The sequence below is a fragment of the Telopea speciosissima genome, chromosome 6, assembly GCF_018873765.1.
Source record: "Telopea speciosissima isolate NSW1024214 ecotype Mountain lineage chromosome 6, Tspe_v1, whole genome shotgun sequence".
NCBI lineage: Eukaryota > Viridiplantae > Streptophyta > Magnoliopsida > Proteales > Proteaceae > Telopea > Telopea speciosissima.
The window spans coordinates 44,601,348-44,613,792 of NC_057921.1; the positions used below are offsets into that span (position 1 = coordinate 44,601,348).

The following is a 12,445-nucleotide window of genomic DNA, read 5'->3' on the forward strand; positions in this document are numbered from 1 at the left end:
GGTATTTTGGAACATACTAAAACTCTAGGATGGTGGGTGAACCATCCTCTATGGGTGGAGAAAAACTTTGTGCTAAAAATAATAGATGTTTCCTAAACCAAATAAATCATGATAAAGATAGAAAATCAACTAAGAAAGGAGAATCACATAGCAATCATAAAGAAATATTGTTTAATATCAACACGAAGCATTCTTTCTTTTGTAACTTCCTAATGGCCTCTTCGGTGAGGTTTTTGTGTATTTTGTGCATCATTACCCTAGAAAGACATTTTGGTCATTTTGCAATAATCGGGTCTAACTTTACTCTCAAATCCATAGAATGCCTCATGTTGATGTTTCAAAACTTATAAGAATTCTTTTTGATGAATTTCTTGTACCTTATGTTTAATTCCATGCATGTTTGCACTCTTGGCCTAATATGGGCATTTTGGTAATTTCACCATTGTTTTATTGTCCCATCTTTGTGAACACTTTCTTTATTCCTTTTTCATGCTTTTAAATTTTACAAAGCATGTTTCGTAAATTTTTAAATTTAAATGCAGATTTATGTGCTTACTTTGTATTTTGGCCCTTAAGGGCAATTTTGTCATTTTAACTTTTTCTAGTGCTTAGTCTTGTTTTAAGCTAGATGTTGTTATGTTTTTTCACTGCATTAAACCTAGCTTGGGGGTTTCATTTATGTTTTTTGTGAAGTCAACCTTATGAGACCTTAGAGTTAGAATTTCTAACTTAGGGTAAATTGTGTTAACTAGACTAATTATGATTCATAATGCATTTAAATACCTAACCTAGGTTTAGTAACTAGGATTAAAATGTTCGTTCTACTTATCCTAATTAGGTTCATGAATATTAGATACATAAAAGAACAACAAATAACAACAAGAGTATGGTCTAGGAAGACTGATTAGGCATCAAGGTGAAATGGGATTTATAAATAGTATCAACTGGCTGGGTGCGTGGGTTTAGTCCCACATCGGGTGTGTGCATGTGGTGTGTGTTGTGTATATCCGTCATTCCATGATCATAAAAGTTACTTAACCTTTTGGGATTGGTGCGTGGTTTGTTTGATTACACTTTCATTATACTTTCATCAAAAAGAGTTGCGCTATGTGCGTTGGGTGCATAGATTTAGTCCCACATCCGGTGCGTGCATGTGGTGTGTGTTGTGACTAGAGTCTAGACCATTGAATTAAAAGAATTGTAATACCAAAAAAAAAAAAAAAATCGACCCACATAACCTATAAATCATAAAAAAACAAATGTAGTTAATTAGATTATGTTGATTGCATCATCATTGTTAGTAACAAGAATATAAAAAACCTTCATGAGCTCGAAGTTTGTACATCTGCTCCTCGAAACTACAGAAGAGAGCCGTAGAGGGCATTTCCTTGGTATTTGAAACGGATCCAGATTCTCTACTACCGAGATGCCCGACAGTACCGTGTTGCCCAGACACAGTGAGGCGTGCAATGACCGCCGTACCCCCACTCGGGCAAGGTGCTCAGGCTGGGGTAAGGCGACCATTGCACGCCTCGCCGTGTCTATGCAGCTCGACAGTGGAGGATCCAAATTGATTTTAAACTATGCTAGATCACCAAAACAAAAATAGAGCCTTTTTTTTTCGGTTATATATTATTCAAATCTAAATGTTTAAAACTCATATTATCCCTTTTTTATTTTAATTTTTGCCGTTTTCAAATAATTTGATTTTTTTTAAAACCTTTTTCGTTTGATTTTTAAATCATTTTAAATGTATCGTACCAAACAAAGTTTTTATGTCATTTTCGTCTTATCAAACTATGGGATATGGGTGGAAATGGGATTGAGAAGCGTAAACTTAAAAATATGTTTGGTTTGGGGTAATATCACAAGTAGGGGTGTCAATTCCAGGCCTGACCTGGTAGCCTTGACTGAGCCCACCTTGTTAAGCCCGACACGTTTAATAATTGGACGTTCCTAGTGTAGGGTTCTAGCCTGTTGTGCGCTCGACCTAGCTTGCTCTGTTATGGTCCGGTTAAGGCCCGACCAATTATGAACCTTTAAGAATGTTTGGCTTTCCCACTCCATCATTAATCTGATTTCTAGAGTTAGATTGCTCAATGTTACATATGAACTTAGTCAAAAGATGACTGAGTTGGTTAAAAATGAGGCTGCAGTTGGCTCTTTAGGTATATTTTAAGGGTGTAACCAGCTGGATTTGAGTTGGAGAAATGAAATATGAACCAAATTGAGCCTAACTGGACTGCTTGAATTGATGTGTATATTATGGGAATTTGCAACTCACATGCCTATGTTTTTTTTATAAGAAAATTAAAGGATAACATTTGTACAGTAGTCCAGACACTGAGGGGTATGGGGAGCAGTTAATAAAGCATTTAAACCAAGTAATGAGGGAGGGATTAGCAATTTGTTTAAAAGAGACTTCATTTGTTCGATCCAGAATCTTCAAAAAGTAAGGAAGGACTTCAAAATGCCAGGGAGAAAGGGATGGAGTTGGAAGAAGTCCAGGTAGCACCTCATTAGAGCACCAAACTTCTTTCAGCTTCAAACCTCTCAAGGCAGCAGAATCTAATCCGTTGAGTATTCCAGTCAACTCTAGTTCCAAAAAATGGTTGCATTTACTTTGCCCAGTTGTTAGAAAAAGAAGTTTCCCATCTATCAAAAAACCAAATGCTTATCCAGGTTTACCTATGTCTCTGGAATCAAACCCTGCACATAACAAAACAGGAAAATCTAATATAAGTAAATCAAACCTAAGAGTGGGAGTAATGTTAGTAATATCCGAATGAGGAGAAGAGAAGACATCCATTTTATAAAGAGGGGGTGGGGTAATGTTCATGTCCATTAACCACTGGTTTATTCTTCTCAGCACCTGGCCAGGGTTAGGACCCACATAATTAAACACAGAAATGTTTCTAACCTGCCAAATAAATTAGCAAGTAATAATAAAAACAGAAAAAACCAAATAAGAGAGGCCTTGTCAAGCTGTCGGCCAAGCAAGACAGAACTGCAGAATTGTTTGAGAGAAGAGAATGAAATGAATTTAGTCCTCAGACCCAAAGGACTAGCTACCCAGATGTGCTTAACCCAGTCATAAGAGAGGAAGATATGCCAAAGGGTTTCATTACAAGTGCCACAGAGAGCACAAGTGAGATCGATCTGAGTCCATTTCGAAATATAATCCTTAACCGGAATCCCTGCATGTAATACACGCCAGAAGAAATTTTTAAATTTAGGATGAAGTTTGAGCTTCCAAAAAAATTTCCACCAAGCTATAGAAGCAAAATCAGATAAAGAGTTGCTTAAAAGAAAAGAAGCCGCTAATTTTGTTTTAAAGCGGCCATCCTTGGCTAGAGTGCACCACCAAGAGTCAGGAGAGTCTAAACAGGGGATGTTGAGGATGTGAGGCATCAGAGATAGGATAGTATCCCTGATAAGATTCTCCTTCCACATGAAGTTTGAGAGAAACAGGTCAACTTTCTCAGGGTACACCCTTTGAGAGGAACCAAGTTTAATGGTAAAGGATGGAATAGAGGGTACCCAGGGATCAGTCCAAAAGTAAGTGTTGATACCATTACCAATCCTCCTAAAGCAGATAGCCTAGAGGGGTTCAATGATCCTAGAGATACTGTTCTAGCACCATGACCCTTTTTTGTGCATGGTTGTAAGGTCAAAGAGAGAGGTCTGAGGGAAGTACTTGGCTTTTAGGATCTTAGCCCAAATTGACTGAGGCTCAGCTAACAAATGCCATCCTAGCTTAAGGAGAAGGGCCAAGTTTTGGGTTAGAGCAGGACGGAAACCCAAACCCCCCAAATGGATAGGGGAGCACATAACTTTCCAAGATACCAAAGAATTTTTCCTACACTTATCAATCCCACCACACCAAAATTTGTAACTAACAGAATCAATTTGCTTACATATAGTGTTAGGAAAATAGAAGCAACTCATAAGGTAAGCAGAAAGAGAACTTAAAACTGATTTAATGAGCACACTACGTCCTGCAAAAGAGAGATGGTTAGATTTCCAGGAGGAAAGCCTGGAGTTAATTCTTTGAACCAAATGGCTCCGATGTTTGACCTAGGGTCTTTGGGTAAAGAGTTTAGTTCCTAAATAAGAGGAATCAGTCTTCATCTCAGGGATTCCCAAAATCTTACATAAATGGAGTTTTTCAGCTGTAGAGACATTACTACTGAAGTGCATACCACTCTTAAGTAAATTAATCTTCTGGTCCGAAAGGCCAGAAAAAAGGTCAAGAACAGCCTTAATGGTAAGCAAATCCTCGGAAGTAGCTCTGCAAAATATAAAAATATCATCAGCAAATAGAAGTTGAGTTATCTCAGGAGCTCCTCTAGCCACCCAAATACCCTGAAAAGATTAAGATCCCTGTAAGCAGCAATCAGACAGGAAAGAACCTCCATCCCAGTTATAAACAGATAAGGGTTCAAGGGGCAGCCTTGCCTCATGCCTCTCGATCCTTTAAAAAAACCAAAAGGGGTGCCATCAATCTTAACAGAAAACATCGGAGAGGAGAGGAGTTGCAGAAGAAAATTACACCACTGCTGCTCAAACCCAAGAAATTGAAAAAATGGCAGTGATGAAGGACCATTCCATTCGGTCATAGGCCTTGGATATATCAATTTTAATGGCCACCCATCCCATCTTTCCTTTCTTATGGTTGAGGAAGTGAAAAATTTCTTGGGAGATAATGATATTATCCGAAATTTGGCGGCCCTTGACAAAAGCACCTTGAAAAAGTGAGATAAAATATGTTAATAAGGTTTTCAGTCGATTGGCAATAATTTTGGCATTAAATTTGTACATGACCATGCAAAGACTAATAGGCCTGAAGTCACTAATAGAACAAGTAGAGTGAGATTTAGGTATGAGACATAGAAGAGTGTGGTTAATTTTTGCAGGTATAGAAAGAGGAAAAAAATTACAGACAAAACTGAGAAGGGGTTCCTTAACATCTTCCCAATACTTCTGGAAAAAACAGGCTTGGAAGCCATCAACTCCAAGGGATTTGAGAGGTCCGAGAGAGAATACAACTTGCTTTAATTCATCAAGAGAGAGAGGGGAGGGGGGAACACAAAGAACCAGCAACAGAAGTAGGAACACAGGGGGAGAAAAGACATTCGATAAAGCTGGCATCCAGAGGAGACGAGGTGGTAAAAACTTTACGAAAATGGTCAGCGAATGCCAAGGCAATATCATTAGGATTGGTTACTTTATCTCCATTCTCCAAATAAATGAAATCAATTTTACAATGCCGAATGTTCTGCTTAGCCAAGGCATGAAAAAATTTCATGTTTCTGTCCCCTGACATAATATAATTATGTCTCGATTTCTGTAGCCAAAAAGACTCATCAGCATCCAAAATCCAACTAAGTTTGTTGGAACAACAAAGAAGATCGTCCCTAGGTGACTGAGATTGGTCCTCCAAAAATCTGAATTCAGAGACAAGTTGTCTTTTAAGAGTGTCTATATGGCCAAAAAACATTTCTATTCCAGCATTTTAAAAGGTTGGAAAAGGAGGTTAATCGACAAGGAAAAGAGTCTGGGGATGGTTTATTCCAAAAGTTAGAGACGAAGTTGTTGAAATCAGGATGTTGGGTCCAAGCCAACTAGAAATGAAATTTTTTTTTGAAGGAGGTTCTTAGGGGGGAAGTGTTTAGAATAATAGGGTTGTGGTCCAAACAGATAGAATAACCCTTTTTCAAGGAAGTCAAGGGAAAAAGATGAAACCAACAGGGGGAATAGAAGGCCCTGTCCAGGCACTCCGTAATTAAATTGGGCGGTTTACGACGATTAGACCAGGTAAAAGGGGACCCACAAAGTTTAATTTCCTCAAGAGCGCAGAGGTGGATCAAATCAGAAAGAAGTGAGGAAGAAGGGGTGGGGTGAAAGGGGCTGCCTCCAAGTTTCTCAGATTGATCCAAAATTTCATTAAAATCACCTAAAACACAGAAGGGTTCTGAAATGGAACCAACAAAGTCCTGAGATTTAATCCAAAAACCAGCACGCTGTTGGGGGTGAGGGGGGCATAAGGAAAAATACACCAGAAGGTGCCCACATTTTTATCCAGCGTGTTAATACCACAAAAAAAAAGGGTCATGGACAATATCCAAAATAGCAACAGACGTTTTCACAAAAAGACAAAGACCCCCTTTACCTTTCGCATCAGCAGGGCTATCAGAATAGGTAATTAAAGTATAGTACGGGGATAAACCCGGAATGCGGAGGGCTTCGTGGTTATGGCATTTAGTCTCACAGAGGAAAATAAGATCAGGGTTAAAGATTTTGGCGTTTAAACCAGTGCATCGTCGTGAAAAGGAATTGTTAATTCCTCGGATGTTCCAAGAAAGGATAATCATGATGATAGACAAAGTAAAAGAAAGTAAAAAAACAAACATAAAAAATACAAAGTACAAGAGTACCAAAAGAGAATTAAAAATGTCATTTAGGAATAAAGGAACGAGATAGGAAACAAATGTTAAGCGGACATAAACTAACAGAAGCACAAAACATCAAAGTAAGCAGAATCAAGCAAAGATTAAAGAAATCAGAGTGTAGCAAAAAGAAGTGTACCGAGCTAGGGATCCACGACTCCTGCAACACTCCAGGGTCTGAGATCAAGGACGTGCCAGACAAAGACAAAGTATCATCAGAAGAAGACAATCGAGACGGAAATTCATTCATCCACTCCTTAGCCAGGGACAGCAGAGCATTAGGGTCAGACACAATAGCCAGAGAAGATTCAAAAAAATCCTTAATTGAAGTAAAAGCAGAGGAAAGGTGAGGGGGAATATCCACAGCCAAGAATTTGCGCTTTTTGCAAGGAGGAGAAACAACCGACGAACCAAGAAAGACAGGCTTCCCGCCATCAGAAGCCGACCAGGAAGGTACAGAGGAGATAGGCACAACAGACTTGACAAAATCTCCTTCAACAGCAACAGGGGAGGGTGCAATCATAGCTTCCACAGAGACAATATCCGTAAAGAGATCACCAGTCAGGGGGAGGGTCTGAAAATCAACAAACAGTGAAGAAATGAAAGTGTCTTCACAGAAGGGCTAGAATCCTTCAGAGTAGAGCAAGGCTCTAGGACCGCAATAAAGACACGGTCTTCAGAGGCAACATTAGGCCCAGACAGAGATACACCGCACAAAACATCAGAAGGAAGAGCACCAAACTGTGAGGAGGACTCCAACAGTGGACGAGATAACGACAAAGCATCTGTCGAAGATGGGGGCACCGATTCATCCACCTCCATGGAAACAGAAATGCCAAGACTAAGCGACAGACCAAACTCATCAGAGGAAGTGATATCGGGATCCAACATGGCTACATCCATCACGGAGGAGGAATGAGCAATAGTTGAGTTGATGAAAAGGGGCAGAGTGAGGGCCCTATCAAAGCTTCCCTAAGGAGAACGTCGACCGGTTGACGGTTTGAGAAACGAGCAGAAGTCAGCAACATGAAAGAAGCGACCACATCGATAACAGATTTTGAACGCTTCATATTTAAAAGAAATCGGGATAGACTCCCCAGATGCTCGACGAATAATAGAAGTTAAATAGACTTGCTGCTTGATCCTGAACAGGACCTTAGTAGGGACCACAGTAGACGAGGAGTCATTGCCACCAACATGGAGATGGAGGTCCAGCAACTTCCCAATACACGACACAGTCTGTTTTACCATGTCAAAGGAACAAATATCAGACGGGACATCGCAAAGTTGTACCCAAATGAGAAAGAATTTTCTTTCATAAGAAAAACGGTCATCATCAAGCGCATGCTCAACAAGGTTAATCAACGAACGGCCACACCACCATGGCCCCAGAGCCCAAACTCTGTCACGCTCTAGACAAGTGTTGAACTCCACCATAAACCCTCCTCTCTCATAACAACAGAGGTACATCGCACCCATCGATTGCCACAGGTCCACCAACTTGGAACATAAAGAATCTTGAGAGGGCCGAGGGTAGCCCAATGTAAAGCCATACAAATTTTTGGAAGCAAAAAGCGGTCGTGCCCTAACATCACCAGACTGAGTGACAGGGACCGTCGAAGAAGCACGCCAGACAGTAGAAGGCTAACGTCGATACGGGGATACCACACAATCAGTGCTAGATTTAGAAGAAACCCTTCTAGTACCAGCAAAAACCGAACAATGACAGTGGGAAGAAAAGGCACCCTGCGTCATACTTAAGTAAAGCTACCAGTAGAACCCAAAAAGAACCAAACAGAGAAGCCACAACCAAAAGAAAGAGAAGAACAGGAAGAAGACAGAAGAGTAGAAGGATAACGAGAAGGATAGCCAGTAAACAGGCAGGAAATGGAAAGGGAATAGGAAACTAAAGGACAGGAAGCGAATAGGAAAGAGGAGTGTAACGTAAGGGAGTGGATGTTGCATTAAATGAGGCACGTCCTACCCCTCGTTCCCCAGAGTGTATTAGAGCTACCTACCTAGCTCGGGGCCCGAGAAAATGAGAATGAAACAGTAAAGAGAAGGCGGGAAGAGGGGAAATTGAGCACGACTTCAATAAGAGAGAGAAGAAAGTGGAAGAGGGGGGGGGAGAATACTAAACGCCATAAAGCCGAGAAGCCTCTTCATAACTCACATGCCTATGTTGTGTGTGTGGGATTTATAAAATGCAGATTAACTTGATAAAAAATTTACAATCATCTTATTGGCTTGATTTTATTTGATGGTTAGAATAGCTGACAATAATTTGAGGGCTTGTGTATATTATGATGTATTTGGCCGCATAAGTTTAAATATTTTATAATTCTAATTCCTAAACCCATGAGTGCTGCGAATTGCGAAATGAGAATTTATGGGCAACCATTTGTCATTTTCCCTCTAGCTCACTTTAGAAACCAATTTTAGGGTTGCATAGTTTAGAGCTCGTTTAAAGATCGACAAGAGTTAAATAGACTTACAACCCGGTTAATGCCAGATTTTAGTACCTGATTATAGCCCAAGACCGACGGAGCCCGTCCAGGCCCACCCCGAATGCTGAGACGGTCGGACACGATGCAACCTGCAAAATTGGTAAGGCCCGATTAGACCCATCCGAGCCCGCCCGATTGACACCCGTCACACCCCAAACTTCACAAGGAACCCTAAATGTCACTTTACAACCTGAAGTACCTTAAAACGGACTGTTATCTACCGGGTATATCTGGTTTAATTTACCCAAAAATTTGTAATGAGAAAATACTGTGAAGTCTTGATTCGTGAAGAGTGAAGACTCTGAAGTCTGAATTTCAATCGACGGTGTCACGCGGTAGGTTCTCCTCTCTCTCGCACGCGGCTCATATTCTCATGACATCTTTGTTGTTTTATCATTTTTAGCTTGATTTCTACATAGATTTTTGTCTTTGGATAAGGTAATGGAAACTATGAGAAGTTCAATATCTTTCTTTGTTGAGGGGCTGTTGCCACCGTTAGAGAGTATGTTTGGATTTTGAATTTCCTAATTGGATTCAGAAAAGCAATTAAATACTTGTGTTTTATCCTCTAACATGAAATCAAAAGACAATGTAAAAGAGAATAAACAGTCCCAACACTAAACTTGTGAGTTAATATTATATTAAGGAATGATTTTTTGGGATTATTTTTTATGGCTTTAACTCTAATTGAGGGGTAACATAGCATTCATTGGTGGGTGTTTCTGGAAGGATTTGTTTGATGTTTACTTAAGAGAATTCAATTGTAAGCGGGGAGTAAAATAGCATTGGTGGGTGTTTCTCGTAGAATTTGTTTGATCATTGATGTCTACGTAAAAAGATAAAATTGCATTTTTTAGGGATTTCAATTATTTGTTTGAACGTGTAAACATGGTTTAGATAAGGGATCTTGTTTGTTTCAGGGAACATGATCTTAAAATATGCATTTCAGGGGCTTGGAGAATTGAGACATAGCAAAAAAAATGAGCTCACGAGGGGCCAATGTGTTGCTTTCGAGAGCCAGCAGGATCAAGCAGAAGCTTGAGTCTGCACTGGAAACAAGTGTTCTGGAAATTGAAGATGTTTCTTATAAGCATGCAGGCCATGCGGCCGTTAAGGGAGACGCGAATGAGACCCATTATAATTTGAAAGTCGTTTCAGCCAAATTTGATGGGCAAAGCCTGGTGAAACGCCATCGAATGGTGTATGATCTCTTGGCGGAAGAGCTTCAGTCTGGGTTGCATGCCCTGTCAATAGTGGCAAAAACTCCACAAGAAGCTGGGAGAAGTTAAAGGTTGGTTTGGTCTCAGATACTTTGTCTTGTGAATATCTATAGGCAGGTCTCTGTATTTTAATCAGTTATTCATTCTTGTTTTTTTTTCAATAGACTATAAAAAGCAAGTCTCATACAATTTCTGGATCTTATGGTCTCTTAATTTGCCATACAATGGGCATGTCTGTATCAATTTGGACTCTTCAATCATCACCCTCTCTCTTGTACCCCCCCAAAAAAAAAAAAAAAAAAAATCAGTAGCCTCTCTCTTGAATAGTTATACTAAACCACAATGTTGATGTATAAAATTGTGCTGCCATTGCCTAACTGTTTGAGCTTTTAGGTGAAATGGTAGCGAATATGGTATTAGAACAGCTGCGTGAGTTCCATGTGCAAGGACCATAGGATCTTGCCTTGCACGTGCGGGGGAGTGTTGATGTATACATTTACACTGCCCTTTCCTAACAAACGGTAGTGAACACACAACAATGTGACCATTCTTGTTATCTGAACATGGGTACTTATGTATCTATTTGTGCATGGGGCTTTCACAAAAATCTATGAACTACCCACCCTAGCTTCCACAGCTTGGGCTAAATAAAAAAATAAGGCTACACTTGGTTGTTTAAGATATTAGGTTGTCGATTCTGTGGTTAATCGTTAGAGATAGCCCATTCAATAGATGAGGTGTGGAGTAATATTTATTGTTTAGTAGTTGGAGAGTAACTAAAACTTAAGTAGATCTTGATTTCATATAATGTAACTTTGTAGAGGACTGCTAGCAATACCACCACCTTCAATGAAGTAATGCTGCCTGTTCTTGATTTTTAATCTGTCCAGAATGGTTTCACTGTAGACTTTAAAGACCTCGAATTTTGGAACTGGTATTAACTTAACTGTAATGTATGACATCCTAACCTGTCTTTGTCTCCGTCTCTGATTTATTCATTGTTTCTCTTGGGGTGGTTACAAATTTTAAGCACACTTATACCTAGCTGGCTAGGTGGTTGCCTGAAAGAAAAATATAATCTTTTTGTTCACAATTGTGTCATTTTTTTCTTGGAAGGCTCAGAATAGGAATTTTGTGGATGATGTAGTTGTATTTTGCAAGGTAATAGAAGATTATGTTAGGAATTTGAAAATACTAATGAGTTGCTTTGAGAGGATCAAATAAAGATCCATCTAGAAAAGAGTGGGATGTGAGGGATATATGAAATTATGGATGAACTGATGAGATATTCTGATATACTCAGTATATGAGAATAACTGGAACTCTAGGAAATCCGAGATTTATAGAGTTCCAGGATCCAATAATGGAGAGAATGATGAAGAGACTGGAGGTCTAGTAGCAATGTTGCCTTTGGGGCCAATCATCTGAAGTTATAAATGGTTCTGTTTGCCTATATGTGCTGAGTGATATGGGTAGAGATCCATGTAGTGGGGACCAGAAACAAGTAGTGCAGTATGCGTTTTCATCAGAGAGCAACAATCAGCTGAAAATAATTTGGGATATGAAGAGGCTTTTGAAGATTTCATTCTTTATGTGAAATGGTTGCACACCAGTTGATATGGTAGTGAGAACTGGGATCCAAATGGCATCTGTCTGTGTAAGTTGCAAATAGACACAAAAGGGGATATTGATCATCTTTTCTGCCGAGATATGATGATGAAGAATGTATGGAATTTTTCCTCTAAAGCAGTTTTGATGCAGGAAATTTAGGGGCTGCTCCTACAAGCCCCAGCCCAGGCCCAATTAGATACTCCAAGGGATACCGTCTCAGGCCCAATCCCAAGCCCTACCAGCCCTGCATTTAGTTTTTATTTCAGTTACTGCCGCGGACTTGGTTTTAATTTTCAGTTTATTTTACAGGAGCAGTTTTTTTTGCTCATGTTACTTTCTTTGGTGATGCAGTTGCCCTAGCCTGGTTAGACAAACAATACCCACTTTAGAGGCCAACCAAGAACTGGTCCAACCCGGGTTCATTGGTCCACTAAGGGTTGGAAGTAGTTATTTAATAGGTAATTTATTTTATGTCTTATTTGCAATGTAGGAAATGTAGGATTAGACTGGTTATTGGTTGTTTTATTTGAACTCTATTTCAGTTTTAAAGTTGGAATGGGAGTCTTTATTTTTCTTTTAAATACTTGCATTGTAACCCAACAATAAAAATAGTGAATGGAATAGAAAATACTGGGTTTGCTCTGTGAGAGTGTGTGAT

At 39.6% G+C, this 12,445-nt stretch overlaps 1 long non-coding RNA gene across 1 annotated transcript; it reads left to right on the forward strand.

The window, feature by feature from the left end:
• The first annotated feature begins 9,627 nt into the window (after positions 1 to 9,627).
• On the forward strand, positions 9,628 to 10,235 carry LOC122664872. Its single transcript, XR_006333391.1, has 2 exons — positions 9,628 to 9,744; positions 9,906 to 10,235. It is a non-coding gene; the product is annotated as an uncharacterized LOC122664872 (long non-coding RNA).
• The last annotated feature ends 2,210 nt before the right edge of the window (positions 10,236 to 12,445 follow it).